The sequence below is a fragment of the Theropithecus gelada genome, chromosome 5 (genome assembly GCF_003255815.1).
Source record: "Theropithecus gelada isolate Dixy chromosome 5, Tgel_1.0, whole genome shotgun sequence".
Classification (NCBI taxonomy): domain Eukaryota; kingdom Metazoa; phylum Chordata; class Mammalia; order Primates; family Cercopithecidae; genus Theropithecus; species Theropithecus gelada.
The window spans coordinates 92,781,521-92,796,599 of record NC_037672.1 but is presented as its reverse complement, the minus strand read 5'-3'; the positions used below and the strand labels follow the sequence as shown (position 1 = coordinate 92,796,599).

Sequence of the window (15,079 nt, the reverse complement as noted above, 5' to 3'; positions counted from 1 at the left end):
CATAATCATCACCCAGTATTAAATACCGGTTAGGTATAGAGTCAATGTGATGGAGAGATAATCTTTGTGTTCCTTTACTTTTCCTGTTGTAACTCGAACTGGGGACAGGAAGGTGGCTATGCCCAGTTCAAAGTAACATTTAAAATAAGAGTGTAAGTGGAGTTATTTTGGGATATTTTAAAATATCAGAAGGGTAATGTGCTGACCTCATAACAAGGTTTGAGAGAGGCATGTCTTACACCTGGGTGTGGAAATTAAATCATCATGCTCATGTACTACAAAAGGATCTTCATTTGAGGATTTATCTGTTTGTCTAAGGATATCAAATTGGAAAGTAACGGAGAGGTTAAAAATATAACATGTTGCCCTATTTGCTTCAGCTTCCTTTAAAGAAAGAACGATGGAAAGATGGACAAAAGACAGGATGTAACAAACCTGCACATTCTGCACATGTAGCCCAGAACTTAAAGTGAAATAAAATAAAATAAATAACACAATTGACAAAAAAAAAAAAAAAGAAGAAGAAGGGAAGGGGAGGAAAGAGAAAAGAGGGATGGGGAGGGGAGGGGTGGGGTAGGAGAAGGGGGAGGATTTGGGGTGGGAGGGAGAGGAACAGTGGGAAGAAGGTGCAGGGTGAGATAGAGATAGAAGATAGAAGGTAGAAGGTGTGAAGTAGAGATGGGAGTTGCAGGGTAGAGATAGGAGAAGGGTAGAGGAGAAAGGAGGGTGGAAAAGAGGAAGGAAAGGAGGGAGGAAAAAAGGAAGGAAGGAACCAATGATGGGAGGAGGAATTTTAAATTATTCCAATACCACCTTCATCCCATCCTATATTTTTTCCTTCCTCTACCTCTCCCTCCCTAGAGATAACCACTATTCTAAAATTATTGGGTATCCTTTAAATGTGTACATTTTTAAAAATTTGCTACACATATGTGATTCCCTAAGGCATATATGCTAATGTTTCATTCTTATAAAATTTTAAATAAATATAGTTTTGGTAAGCATCTCTTCTTGTTTTGTTTGTTTGTTTTCCACACAACACTATGTAAGACATACCCATGTTCATACAGGTAGACCTATTTTATTCATTTTAACTGCTGTAAAGTAATCCACTGTATATACACTAGAGGTGTGTATCTATTTAGCTTTGCTGGACCATTTTTATGTTTACTCATTTTGCTTTTACAAGGAGTGCTTGAGGAACACCTCTACTTATGTTTCCTTGTGTGCAGTGAGTCGGGAAATGGAAGTATAGTGACTGAGTCAAGAGGTAATCACTGAATCAAGATGTTGTCAAAATGTTTACCATGGTGGATGCATCCATTTATTTTCTCACCAAGAGTATAACTCCTAATTTTCCCAAAGGGACACAAAAATTCAATGTCACCAGACAATCTTGGCCAATCTCAGATAGCTAGAAAATGATCTCTCATTACATTAATTTATAATTTCTTTGTTATAGAAATAAATACCATTTCTTATTTTTAAAAAATAGTGTTTTGCTGATATACTGACTCCTCCAGAATTTACCTATTTAACACTGGACCTATAAAAATGAATAGAAAATAAAACTAACTTTGTTTTGTAGCTTTTAAATATGGCCATTTTTAGGGATTTATGCTCACAAAAGCACAGAGACAGAAATCATGTTTTATTGTTAGCATGATATCTGGAGTGCTTAATTATTAACTTGAAAATATACAAAATCCTCTTCCTATTTTTGTCTTTTAGAATATATGATCACCTCTCCATTAGCTTTCTTTTGATGGTGTTCATTGTGAACTCTGAAAAGCAGCACAGGCCTTATTTTAATTTTTTATTTCTATAACTTATATCTTCTTCCAAAAAAGTTTAACAAGAAACAATAAAAATATATGTCAACAAAGATATTAAATTCAGCAACACAAATTCATTCATCTACATAACTGAATAAGACAACACCAAAGTTAATCTATATTGGGATACTCTTTATTCCTGCCTGATAATTAATATTATTACTGATATTCTTTTAGTCATAAGTTGATATATTGATATATCTCTAATAATTTTGGTATCTAGAGAAAGAATAGTTTCAAATGCAGCTTGTAAACAATTATATTAGAAACCCTTCATCCTGTTAGTAATTAAAAAATTAAAATCACAAAAGTACCATTTTTCATCTATTTAATGAACAAAAATATTATAACATCCAATTGAGAACCAGTGAAGAAAATTAATAATATTTTGCACTATAATTTAGCACAACCCTTGAAGAAAGCATTTTTGACGTATACATTTTTGTATCTTTGGGTATAATAATCCTATTTGTTAGATACTAGCTAGAAAAATAATCCAAAATGTGGAAAAATAATACATTCATGAAAACGTTTTAGTTTCATTTTAAACTGATGAAATTGAAAGCCACCTAAATGTTCAACTTATACTGTTTCCCATTGAAAAAATTACAATCCTGATGCCGATGAGGAAAATGTATCTGATATTAAGATTCAATGGGAAGGAAACAGAATCCTATGTATGATTACAAGTATGCAAAAAGTCCACATACATAGGGGAAAAATGAAAAGACATACTACAATGCTAATCGTTGTTCTAGAAGTAGTGTTTCTCCACTAATTTCAAGTTATTTGTTTTCTTTATTGCTTATTTAAATAGAAAATAAATGTCCTGGGCCTGCTTTTATCCCCTTAGGGAGCTGGGAATTTTGCACAATTTATACTTCTGTCCTGTTTGGTTTTGGTTTTGTTTGTTTTTTGTCAGCATAAAGCCATTGTTCTCAAACAACACAGTATGTTAATGCTCCATCACTCTTGAATCTTAGTTTACTCCTTGAGGAATACCATTTCAAAATGACTGATTACCTCTCAGTAAATGTATCAGTTCTTTGTTCTAGGAAAGAGAATCATGTGGCAAAGCAATAGAATAGGTTTGCAAATAAACCAAAAAAGTAGTAACTGTGAAAGAGATTCATGTATTTGCTCTAGGTCTTACTTCCTTGTTTAATTATCCTGCACTTGCTGATTCCAAGTCGTGGTATTCCATTCCAGGTAAACATTTTCTTTGGCTTCTACTTTTACTTTAATATCTAGGTCGTTTCTGAATGCTTAGGGCTTGCTATTGTTTTAAATTGATAAGAAAAGATACCACACTTCACCTTAGCCAAAAGATCAAGAAACCATTGCTGTTGTTTTAATTCCTTACAATTTGTCCGCTACAGAAATTCCTAATAATCAAGATGATAAGAATATAGATGCTTTAATTTGAGGGGGAAGCCTCATTTTATTTCTGCTCCCTAATACATATTTCAGCTTATTGGTTAATAGAAAGTATTAAATATGGTAGAAATTAAATGCATACTCTTATGCTTCATAGACATATGTGTATAATGATACAATTTAGGAAAAATAGTATGTCTTGAACTCAGTCAGACATTCATGGTAAAACATGACTAACACTGATACTGGAACTTGGACAAGAGCCTGTTAATTACTATTGTCCTAGTCCTTATTAATCCTTTAAAAAAAAATTTTGCCCACCCTCAATCCCCTACTCTGATTTATGGACTGATCTTCATAATTATAAAGTGGTTCATGAATCACCCTGCCCCAACAGAAGTGAATAATAATGGGCCCATTTATGCAACATTTGGTGTGTAGCTAATTACCTGAAAATGACTGCCTGGGATTGCACTAAGAGTGTCATTAGCATTCAGCACTAAGTCTGCAAAAGAGAGGAGGGAAAGTAAGCAGAAATATGAAATCAAAAAATAAGAATAGCCATAAGAATGCTATTTACTCAGTGTGATTTTTTTAAAGCATCCTAAAGAACATTTAATGATATCTCCCAGTGACTGAATTGTTAAGTAAGTCATGGAGTGTAGTGTCCTTTAAAATTATGTCCGTGGAGCATACCTAAGACTTAGGAAAGTTCTTACCTATAGGTTGACCAAAGCAGCAAATGAAATTGTTACATACAATATAACTTCAACTTTAAGAAGAAAAGAAATTAATAATAAAACTGTGGTAATGACATTATGGGTCATTTTTTTCTCTTATCTATAATTTTCTGTATTTTCCAGATGTTTTAATATGGCCATGTGTTAATTTTGCAATGTATTTGTAATAGCAACGTTATATGTATTTTTTATTACTTTGGAAGCATATTCACTGAAAATGATAGCAGCTACTGTTAATCGAGTGCTTACTATGTATCAAGCATTGAACTTGTACATGCATATAATAACTCTCTTTTCCTTCCTATTCCATACCACATTCCACCTGCATCATACCTGCGTTCATGAGTTATCATAAACCTAGGTTAAGGCATATTGTGTCCAAGTTGCCGCCAACCAAATAAGTGTAGAATTAAACTGTCTTGCATTGCAATTGTGAGTGATATTTAGGCTTTCTTAATAATGGAAATATTTATCTGATGTAAGAGATCTGGATTTCTAAGAAAATGTCAAAGGTAGTAGTTCCAAATGAGAAATAAGCACACCTTACCTATTATATAAAACTAGTAGACAGTGACCCCATCTTCTCTCTTGAGACCTTACAGTATTACTGTATATACATATATATGACAGCATGAATATGTAGCTGGATGTTTTTAATTGCTGTAGCCAATGCTTACATTCCTGGTTAGTCATATATCATTTTATACTCACTATGGATTGGGTAATGAATGTCATAAATTATTGATAACTAAATAAATACTAAAGGTATGGTAAGGTCAACTTTTAATATTTGTACTTTGTTTTACTGCTCATGGAAGAAATTTTACTGAAGCAAATCTCTGCTTAGATTCATCTGGCCCAACTACAATAACTGGAGAGACCTTAACCCTTGAATCTAGTATATCTGGGTTTTAATCTCAGCATTACCATAGACTATGTAAACTTGGAAAAATTTATTAATCCAGTGAGATGTTAATTTTCTTATCTTTGATATTGGAGTGGAAAAGGCTTCAACATAATAAGGCTATTATAAATAATAAATAATGCACATGTGGTAAAATAATGCTTTCTCCTCCAAAGATGTCCATATCCTAATTCTCTGGACCTGTAAATATGCTATTTCTCATGGCAAAAGGGGCTTTGCAGATGTCACTAAGATAAGGTCTCTGGCTGAGCACAGTGGCTCATGCCTGTAATCCCAGCACTTTGGGAGACTGAGGTGAGAGACCAGGAGGTCAAGCCCAGTCTGGCCAACATGCTGAAACCCCATCTCTACTAAAAATACAAAAATTAGCTGGGTGTGGTGGTGGGTGCCTGTAGTCCTAGCTACTCGGGAGGCTGAGGCAGGAGAATAGCTTGAACCTGGGAGGCAGAGGTTGCAGTGAGCTGAGATCACGCCACTGCACTCCAGCCTGGGTAACAGAGAGCGACTCTGTGTCAAAAAAAAAAAAAAAAAAGGAAAATAATAAAAAAGATAAAGTCCACAGGATGTGGTAGCTGACGCCTGTAATCCCAGCACTCTGGGAGGTCAAGGTGGGGTGGATCATTTGAGGTCAGGAGTTCAAGACCAGCCTGGCCAACATGGTGAAACCCTGTCTCTACTAAAAATACAAAAAAAAAAAAAAAAATTACTGAGCATGGTGATGCTTGCCTATAATCCCAGCTACTGGGGAGCCTGAAGCAGGAGAATCTCTTGAAGCTGGGAGAGGGAGGATGCCGTGAGCAGAGCTTGTGCCACTGCATTCCAGCCTGGATAACAGAGCGAGACTCTGTCTCAAAAAAAAAAAAAAAAAGTTGATTTTCCTGGAATGTCTTAGTGGGGCCAGTGTAATCACAAGGGTCCTTATGAAAGGAAAGCAGGAGAGTGAGATGTACTTTAAAGATGGAGGACGGGTCCATAAGTCAAGGAATGCAAATGCCCCCTAGAAGCAGAAAAAGGCAAAGAAATAAGTTCTTCCTTGGAGTCTCCAGGAGGAACACAGCCCTGCTAACACCTTGATTTTAAGACTTCTGATCTCCAGAACTGTGAGTGAATAAATTTGTGTTGTTTTAAGCCACTACGTTTGCGGTAGCTTGTTACAGCAGCAAGAGGAAACTAATACTGTATGTAAGGTGCTTAGCACAGTGCCTGTCATCTAGGATTCTAACATAATACTAGCCAAAGTAACGCTGCCTCTTTAGATCTAGGTAAGAGTAGCCTGAACCTGCAATCCATTATTTGTAGGAGGCCAATGCCCTCCCCGAGACTGCTGAGGCTTCTCAAAGGGCTTATGTAATTTCTGGCTTTGAATTGCTTCAATTTGTAGAATACTGTTCCAATAATGCTGTCAGGATAAGGAATTCAGCCCCTTCCCAGTATTCCAAGTATAAAAATAAAACATTTACCCAAGGCTTGTGTGTGTGTGTGTGTGTATGTGTGTGCACACATACAGGCATGCTTGGTGTGTATCAGGCTTTGAGCAAATACAGAAAATGTACTATTATTGTACAGCAAAAATTTTAAAATTAAATATCAATATGGCTGTTCTTTAAAGTTTTTTACTACTCCAATGTTTTGCTTCCTCACACCTAAATCTCTTAAATCTCACAAAACGGTTTATCTCCTTTGGTTTCCTTATCATTTATGTCTCACACTCCTGGGATTTCACCTTCAAATACCAATGTATTTTTCTAAACAGACTAGCTAAACTCCTACCTAATAAAACCTGTCACAACTATGAAGATAATGCAAATTCTTTTCACCCTATTGCACTGAGCAGTTAACAAGTATTAACTGCAAAAAAAAAAAAAATCTATGTACTCATTAGTCATAACTTAGACTAACCCATCCATCTTCTCTCATCAGTTTCTTTGTGTAAAGTAACTAACATGAATTAAAGGTGTATCTAAGAGGCTAAACAAGCCATTCTTCAAACACTCTATTGAGTGATACTGATATCAATCTTATAACTGCTACTAACTCTCAATTTCACCAATATTAGGGGTATTAATAGGGTTCAGCATTTTTAGGGAATTTTCATTCACGTTTTTCTTTCATACAGATTCTATTAAACTGTACAATTATGTTATACAGAGATTGGGTTTAAAACTTGGGAGTTCTTCCTGATAAAATTGATGATTATAGGGAAACCTCAACTGAGCATACATAATTTGTTAATTTAAGTTCACATTGCTATTTGCAAATGTACCCTCTCCATGTCTATATGTGTGCACACGTGTGTATTTGTGTGTGTGTGTATAAACCTAGGTTTCAAGAAACTTATGGGCCAAGGCTTTTGGATTATGTTTTGTCAGCAATTAGAATCATGCCACTTTCAGACATTAAATATAAATGATTTGCTATTACAATGACTCCTAAGGCCAACGACCATGCAGCATAAACCTTAATAAATGAATACTATAGTGACATGATTTCTGTTCATTCTAAAGTATCATGAGGCCACAGTTTCTAACTAACAGCCTATTATAGTGTTCTGATCTAACTTTCAAAATGTCGATAAATTGGATGATAATGTAATCCATTCTAAATGTCTTTGAAAGAAGACAGATGAATGTTACACTCTCATGAATCTACCTCTGGGAAATCTCTCTGCAGAAGAACAGTCAGTTAATGCTTTTGCCTTTAGCTGGTTTTACCCTCCTATACTTTCATTTGCTATCCACCAATAAAAATATTTTCACACACCAGAATGAAAATCTTGAGTTTGAAAAGCTAAAGACAGAATGAACAATTCAATCTTGAAGCCCTTAGTCTATTGATTTTTGTAATCTAATATTTGGCAACTTTGACTCGATAGAAGATTTATAATAATCAACCAGCTTCAGCCACAGTGTGAGTACTTTTCCATGTGGATGTGTTAACTAATGGTAGAAGTGACTAACAACTGTGAAGCAGTCATACTGGGCAAGGAGAACAAATGGAAATACAAGAGCAATCATTCTTAGAGATACTCATTGTTCCTTCTCACCCAGAAGACAGGAGAGCTGAACAGAACTCTGCCGAGGGACATCTCCCTTTTTGTTGATGATCTGGGGAATTCTTGCTGAGCATTCTTTTCTCACAAAGAGCTCATACACTCAGCTCACTTAACCATAAGCATTACAAAATGTAGAAATGCCAAACTCTTAAATCAGCAGAGTTCAACACTCTGTTGCACAGATTTCTATAGCCTAACATAGATTCATGAGTATGTGCTTGTGTGGGAGTACCTGTCTGAGTCTCAATAATTCCTCCCTTCTCAGAGGGCCCTGTGGGTCTTTGGTGAACATATTTGTATTTGTGTATTCGTGCTGTCCTCCAACCCATACTCAATAGTTGTGGGAGAGTTGGTACCTAATGCAAGTTAGAACAGTGAAATCCTCCTGTGAGTCTGAAATTTGGAACATATATATCCCAAGATGGAAGTTGTTTCAGTACTTTCCAAGGGAAACCAGATGACTTCTTGAGAGTAAGTTCTTAGAGCTATTGATTTCTTATCTTGCTAAGTTGTGATGATTACTCAATTCTCTTTAATATTACATTGGGATTTAGAGGAATAAAAGTCAATTGGCCCAGGAGATCATAGTTTAAAAAACAATGAGTTATAGTCAAGTCTTGGTGTGACATATAGTTCCCTAGGTGATATCACTTATATTCCTTATAACTATTGATTGTTGAATAGATCGATCATAATGGCTAGCAACAGTAAATTCAGTTATGCTTCCTAAAAGTTGGGTTTTTAAAAAAATTACTCACAACTCTAAGTACCCACACACAAGACATTAACTAGGTATTTTATAGACAATGCTACATTGGCTATGTAAACTACTTTGTAAAAGCTATTATAATTCACAACTCTGAATCAATGGTTCAATATTATATTTCTTTTTTTATTTTTATTTTTTATTATTATTAAGTTCTAGGGTACATGTGCATAACGTGCAGGTTTGTTACATATGTATACTTGTGCCATGTTGCTGTGCTGCACCCATCAACTCGTCAGCACCCATCAACTCGTCATTTACATCAGGTATAACTCCCAATGCAATCCCTCCCCACTCCCCACTCCCCATGATAGGCCCCGGTGTGTGATGTTCCCCTTCCCGAGTCCAAGTGATCTCATTGTTCAGTTCCCACCTATGAGTGAGAACATGCGGTGTTCGGTTTTCTGTTCTTGTGATAGTTTGCTGAGAGTGATGGTTTCCAGCTGCATCCATGTCCCTACAAAGGACACAAACTCATCCTTTTTTATGGCTGCATAGTATTCCATGGTGTATATGTGCCACATTTTCTTAATCCAGTCTGCCAGTGATGGACATTTGGGTTGATTCCAAGTCTTTGCTATTGTGAATATTGCCGCAATAAACATATGTGTGCATGTGTCTTTATAGCAGCATGATTTATAATCCTTTGGGTATATACCCAGTAATGGGATGGCTGGGTCATATGGTACATCTAGTTCTAGATCCTTGAGGAATTGCCATACTGTTTTCCATAATGGTTGAACTAGTTGACAATCCCACCAACAGTGTAAAAGTGTTCCTATTTCTCCACATCCTCTCCAGCACCTGTTGTTTCCTGACTTTTTAATGATCGCCATTCTAACTGGTGTGAGATGGTATCTCATTGTGGTTTTGATTTGCATTTCTCTGATGGCCAGTGATGATGAGCATTTTTTCAAAACTGGATCCTTTCCTTACTCCTTATACGAAAATTAATTCAAGATGGATTAGAGACTTAAATGTTAGACCTAATACCGTAAAAACCCTGGAGGAAAACCTAGGTAGTACCATTCAGGACATAGGCATGGGCAAAGACTTCATGTCTAAAACACCAAAAGCAACGGCAGCAAAAGCCAAAATTGACAAATGGGATCTCATTAAACTAAAGAGCTTCTGCACAGCAAAAGAAACTACCATCAGAGTGAACAGGCAACCTACAGAATGGGGGAAAATTTTTACAATCTACTCATCTGACAAAGGGCTAATATCCAGAACCTACAAAGAACTCAAACAAATTTACAAGAAAAAAACAAATAACCCCATCAAAAAGTGGGCAAAGGATATGAACAGACATTTCTCAAAAGAAGACATTCATACAGCCAATATTATATTTCAATGCATGTCCTGATTTAATAATGGAGTGGTTAACTAACCAGATGACATTTTTCCTGAAAATGGACTAAATAAAGTGAGATGTGCTGACCAATGGTGCTCAAATAATACTCTCAAGTATCCCTAAGGCTTTTTCTTTAATGGCGCCACAAATGTTGGATTCTAATTTTATTTAAAACTATTATAATTATTTTTTGCTGCACACCTACAACAATCCGATGCTTGACAAAGTTGACAAAAACAAGCAATGGGGAAAGGACTCTCTATTCCATAAATGATTCTGAGATGACTGGCTAACCATATTCAGAAGATTGAAATTAGACTGCTTCCTTACACTATAGTTCATATTTTTCATCCACATTTAAACAGGATATCAGGATGCCTTATAATCACATCTTTTCTAGAATCATGCTTTAGAAAATCATGTGTGGGGCCATCCAACTCAAGAGGGGTTAAAGATTTAGATGTCAAAAAAAACCCAACCAAACAAACAAACAAAAAAAAAAACACAAAAAAACGGCCGGGCTTGGTGGCTCACGCCTGTAATCCCAGCACTTTGGGAGGCCGAGGCGGGCGGATCACGAGGTCAGGAGATCACGACCATCCTAGCTAACACAGTGAAACCCCGTCTCTACTAAAAAAAAAAAAAAATGCAAAAAATTAGCTGGGTGTGGTGGTGGGCGCCTGTAGTCCCAGCTACTCCAGAGGCTGAGGCAGGAGAATGGCGTGAACTCAGGAGGCAGAGCTTGCAGTGAGCCGAGATCGAGCCACGGCACTCCAGCCTGGACGACTGAGAGAGACTCTGTCTCAAAAAAAAAAAAAAAAAAAATGGAAGTTAACCTCAGAAATACCATTCTGGACAGAGGATCTGGCAAAGATTTCAAGACGAAGACAGCAAAAGCAATTGCAACAAAAACAAAAATTGACAAATGGGACCTAATTAAACTAAAGAGCTTCTGCGCAGTAAAACATCATTAGAAAGTTGTTCATAAACAGAACAAACAGACAACCCACAGAATGGGAGAAAAATTTTGCAAACTACACATCTGACAAAGGTTTAATATCCGGAATATATAAAGAACTTAAAGAAATCAACAAGCAAAAAATGAACAAAGCCCTTAAAAAGTAGGCAAAGAACATGAACAGACACTTTACAAAAGAAGACATACATGCATCCAACAAGCATATAAAAAATGCTCAACATCACTAATCATTAAAAGTGCATATAAAACCACAATGCGATACCATCTCACACCAGCCAGAATGGCTATTATTAGAAAGTAAAATAATATGAGATGCTGGTGAGGTTGCAGAGAAAAAGGAAAACTTATACACTGCTGGTGAAATGTAAATTAGTCCAGCCATTATGAAAAGCAGTTTGGTGATTTCTCAAACAACTCAAAACAAAATTACCATTTGACTCAGCAATTCCCTTGTTGAGTATATACCAAAAGGAATATAAACCATTGTACCATAAAGACACATACACACATATGTTCATCTCAGTATTATTCATAATAGCAAAGGCATGGAGTCAACCTAAGTGGCCATTAACAGTAGACTGGATAAAGAAAATGTGACACATATACACCACAGAATACTGCAAAACCATAAAAAAGAATGAGATCATGTGCTTTGCAGCAACATGGATGGAGGTGGCAGCCTAAGTGAACTAACACAGGAACAGAAAACCAAACACCACATGTTCTCACTTATAAGTGGGAGCTAAACATTAAATATTAATATATATGGACACAAAGAAGGGAACAACAATCACTGAGGCATACTTGAGGGTGGAGGGAAGGAGGAAGGTGAGGATCGAAAAACTACCTATTGGATACTATGACTATCACCTGGGTGGTGAAATAGTCTGTACACCAAATCCCTGTAACATATAATCTACCTGTATATCAAACCTGTATATGTACCCATGAACCTAAAATAAAACTTAAAAATATATATAATAAATATTTTAAACTGTAATAAGAAGCATTACACTGTCACCTGTCCTATGTTACTTTTTTAAATGTCTTAGTTGCTTTTTCTATTGAGGTAAAATATACATATATAATTTACCATCTTTACCACTTTAAATGTATAGTTCAGTGGTAATTAATATACTATATGCTTATATTTCCTTTCATCACTCCCTTTTCTTGGTCTTTGATAACTACCAGTTTACATTCTATGTTGAGATCCATCTTTTTTAGCTCTCACATGTGCATTAGAACATGCAATATTAGTATTTCTGTGCTTTGCTTACTTCAATTAACATAATGGCCTCCAGTGCCACCCATGTTGCTGCATATGACAGGATTTCATTTTTACGGCTGACTAATACCCAATTGTCCATATCTACCACATTTTCTTTCTCCATTCATCTGTTGATAGGCACTTAGGTTGATTCCATATTTGGCTATTGTGAATATGTTGCAATAAATATAAGAATGCCCCATGTTAACACATTCAAGATCACTATATTAACTTGTGCTGCCAGGTTAAATTATGCAGAGCATTGAGCACCACGTAAAGCTTGCCTTTAATCTATCATTAAGTACTTCTAGAGACCAACTATTTATGGATGTTCCTAAACTAATTACAATGGTGTCATTGACTATAAAGGTGGTTTCTTGGCACAGGGATTGGGGCTGTTGTTGTTGCTGTTTTCCCAATTCAGGGTAGCCTTTGCTTGGTTATTTAAGAATCTAGAAGCAAGTACTTCACTATTTATAAGAATTTTCTCAATGCTGTATAAATAAAATGCAACAAAAGATAAATTGGTAATGAGAGAGGCTTAAAACCATAATTCTCATCATAATCCCTGCTTTTAGAAGTGTGAGTCCATTAAAATGGATCAACATTGGAACTTATAAGGTGATTTTATATTAACAAAATATGGTTTTTATTTATTTCATTTGTACTTTACATACTGAGGTTCCTTATCAAATTTGTAAACCATCATTGTAGCAGGATTTCTTAACCTTGGCACTACTGACAGTTTAGAAAAGCTAAGTCTCTGTTGTTGGGGACTGTCCTATGCATGGTAGGATGTTTAACAGCATCTCTGGGCTCCATTCACTAGATTCCAGTTTCAAACTTTTAGGTCCAGATATATTTCCAAATGTCCCCAGTGAGGCAAAATCATCTCTGACTGAAAAGCATCAGCTAAGTTGTAGAATCATAGGACTTGCCATATTTTAGTAATTCCGAGAGAATGTTCCCCTCTTGACAGTTTTTGAATTCATAAGAAGCTGTTAAACAAAAAATATGGTAAAGGAGAATAGTAGATAAATGCATTTTTAATATTTATTGTGGTTTTTTTGTTTAGGGTGTTCGAATCACTATGAGACTAAAAAAAGAATGTTGCAGAACTGTGTTTTTAGACAACAAAAGATATTCATGATGTATTGTTAAGTGAATACATTAATTAACCCATATGATCAGGGGAATGAAAAGCATAGTGTTTTGTAAAACATTTTGAAAAAAAAATTTTTAATTAAACTTGAAAATTCCTTTTGCTTTGAAGTAATGCTTAAATAAATTCAAGTAAATTTGTTATTATAAATTCAAATAAATTGACCAATGTCCTGTCTATGAAAAAGTATCAAAAGGCTTCAAAAGGTATCCTCTGTGAATTTTCTTCTTTCATAGTGAAAGCCAAAGGAAAATTGGAAAAAGATAGGGTTTTTCCTTTTCCTTTAAGGAAAAGAAGCCTTTATTGCTGATAGTTTAGCACGAATGACCAAAGCAATAACTCACCTTGGAACCTCAAAAATCCACGGAGATGGATAGCTAGATAGATAGAGAGTATGCATATATATATATACACATGTGAATATATCAGTGTGTGTATGTATATACACACTTATACAGTTTACTGTAGTACAGTACATATGCTGTGTACATAAAGTACTACAGTATATTCAGCGCCCTTTCATTTGAAAAAATAAAATGGAACACAAATGCCCACAAAAGAATGATTAGAAAATACATTATTACATTTCCACACAATTGTAGTAAATTTTTAAAAAGAGCTTATTATTTATTAATGCAGAAGCAAATTCATGATGCATTGTTAAAGAAAATAAGCAAAGTGCAGAGTAGTGTGTGTTGTAGGCTACTGTCTTAAGAGGTTTTCTCCCTAAGAAGACACAGCTGTGCTTCTATTTACATAGAGTATTTTAAGAAAATTTCAAATTGTAGCTCCTGGAGATTAAGATAAAAAAGAAACATCATTTAATTTGAATTTTTGTGTTGTTTAACGTATGATTACACTTTATGGGGAGGACCGTTACATTTTTAAAAGTTCTTTGTCATTCAAAAGTGAATCGAAAGGTTGTAAATGTGGACTCACCATCTGAATTTTAGTTACTCTCAGACTTCACTGAACAGAAAAACATCCCAGGTAAGAGAAAATGGAGAGATAATGAAGTCCAGATAGGATATGTAGAGTTAGAGTACTTGAGTTTGAATAAACACAAAAGCTCAACTGGAGGTGGTGAATATGGTATTAACTCTCATCCTAGGATAGTGTTTCTTCCTTGGTTATATGCTACCTGTGGAATATAAGTGGACCAGAGCTTCAGAGACAAATCTGACAAATCTCTCTAACAGTGGGAAGTGTGAAGCACCTTAAGTCACAGAAGGCTGGTTTCGTTGTTGTTGTTGTTGATGATGATGATGTCGTATTTAGTTGTAGCAAGAGAGGAAGATAAGCTTTTTATGTATAATGTAGATTCCTCCCATTCACAAATTCTGCAGATAGTAGCACAGACATTGCTAAGGTGATAATAAAAATAGAAAGGGTCATGAGATAATAACAGCTATAATAATGATCATCATTTGGAGAGCACTTCTTAAGTATGGGGCACTGGGCTAAAAGCTTTGCACACATTATCTCTTTTAATTCTCACAGCAATGCTCTGTAGTAGGTGCTTTGATTAATGAGAGGACTGAGTTGCAAGGAGATAACTTAATTAATGCAAACTCACGCCACTTGTGGGCAACAAAGTTAAGACTCAAACTAAATCTGCC

At 35.5% G+C, this 15,079-nt stretch overlaps 1 protein-coding gene and 1 non-coding gene across 4 annotated transcripts in view; one reads left to right on the top strand and one right to left on the bottom strand.

Annotated features, from left to right (window-relative positions):
• The window catches only part of GABRB1 (gamma-aminobutyric acid type A receptor beta1 subunit), a 397,306-nt gene that overhangs the window by 275,504 nt on the left and 106,723 nt on the right, over positions 1–15,079 (top strand). The window lies entirely within an intron of this gene.
• LOC112625646 lies at positions 184–287 on the bottom strand. The gene has a single exon (XR_003119726.1). It is a non-coding gene; the product is annotated as a small nucleolar RNA U13 (small nucleolar RNA).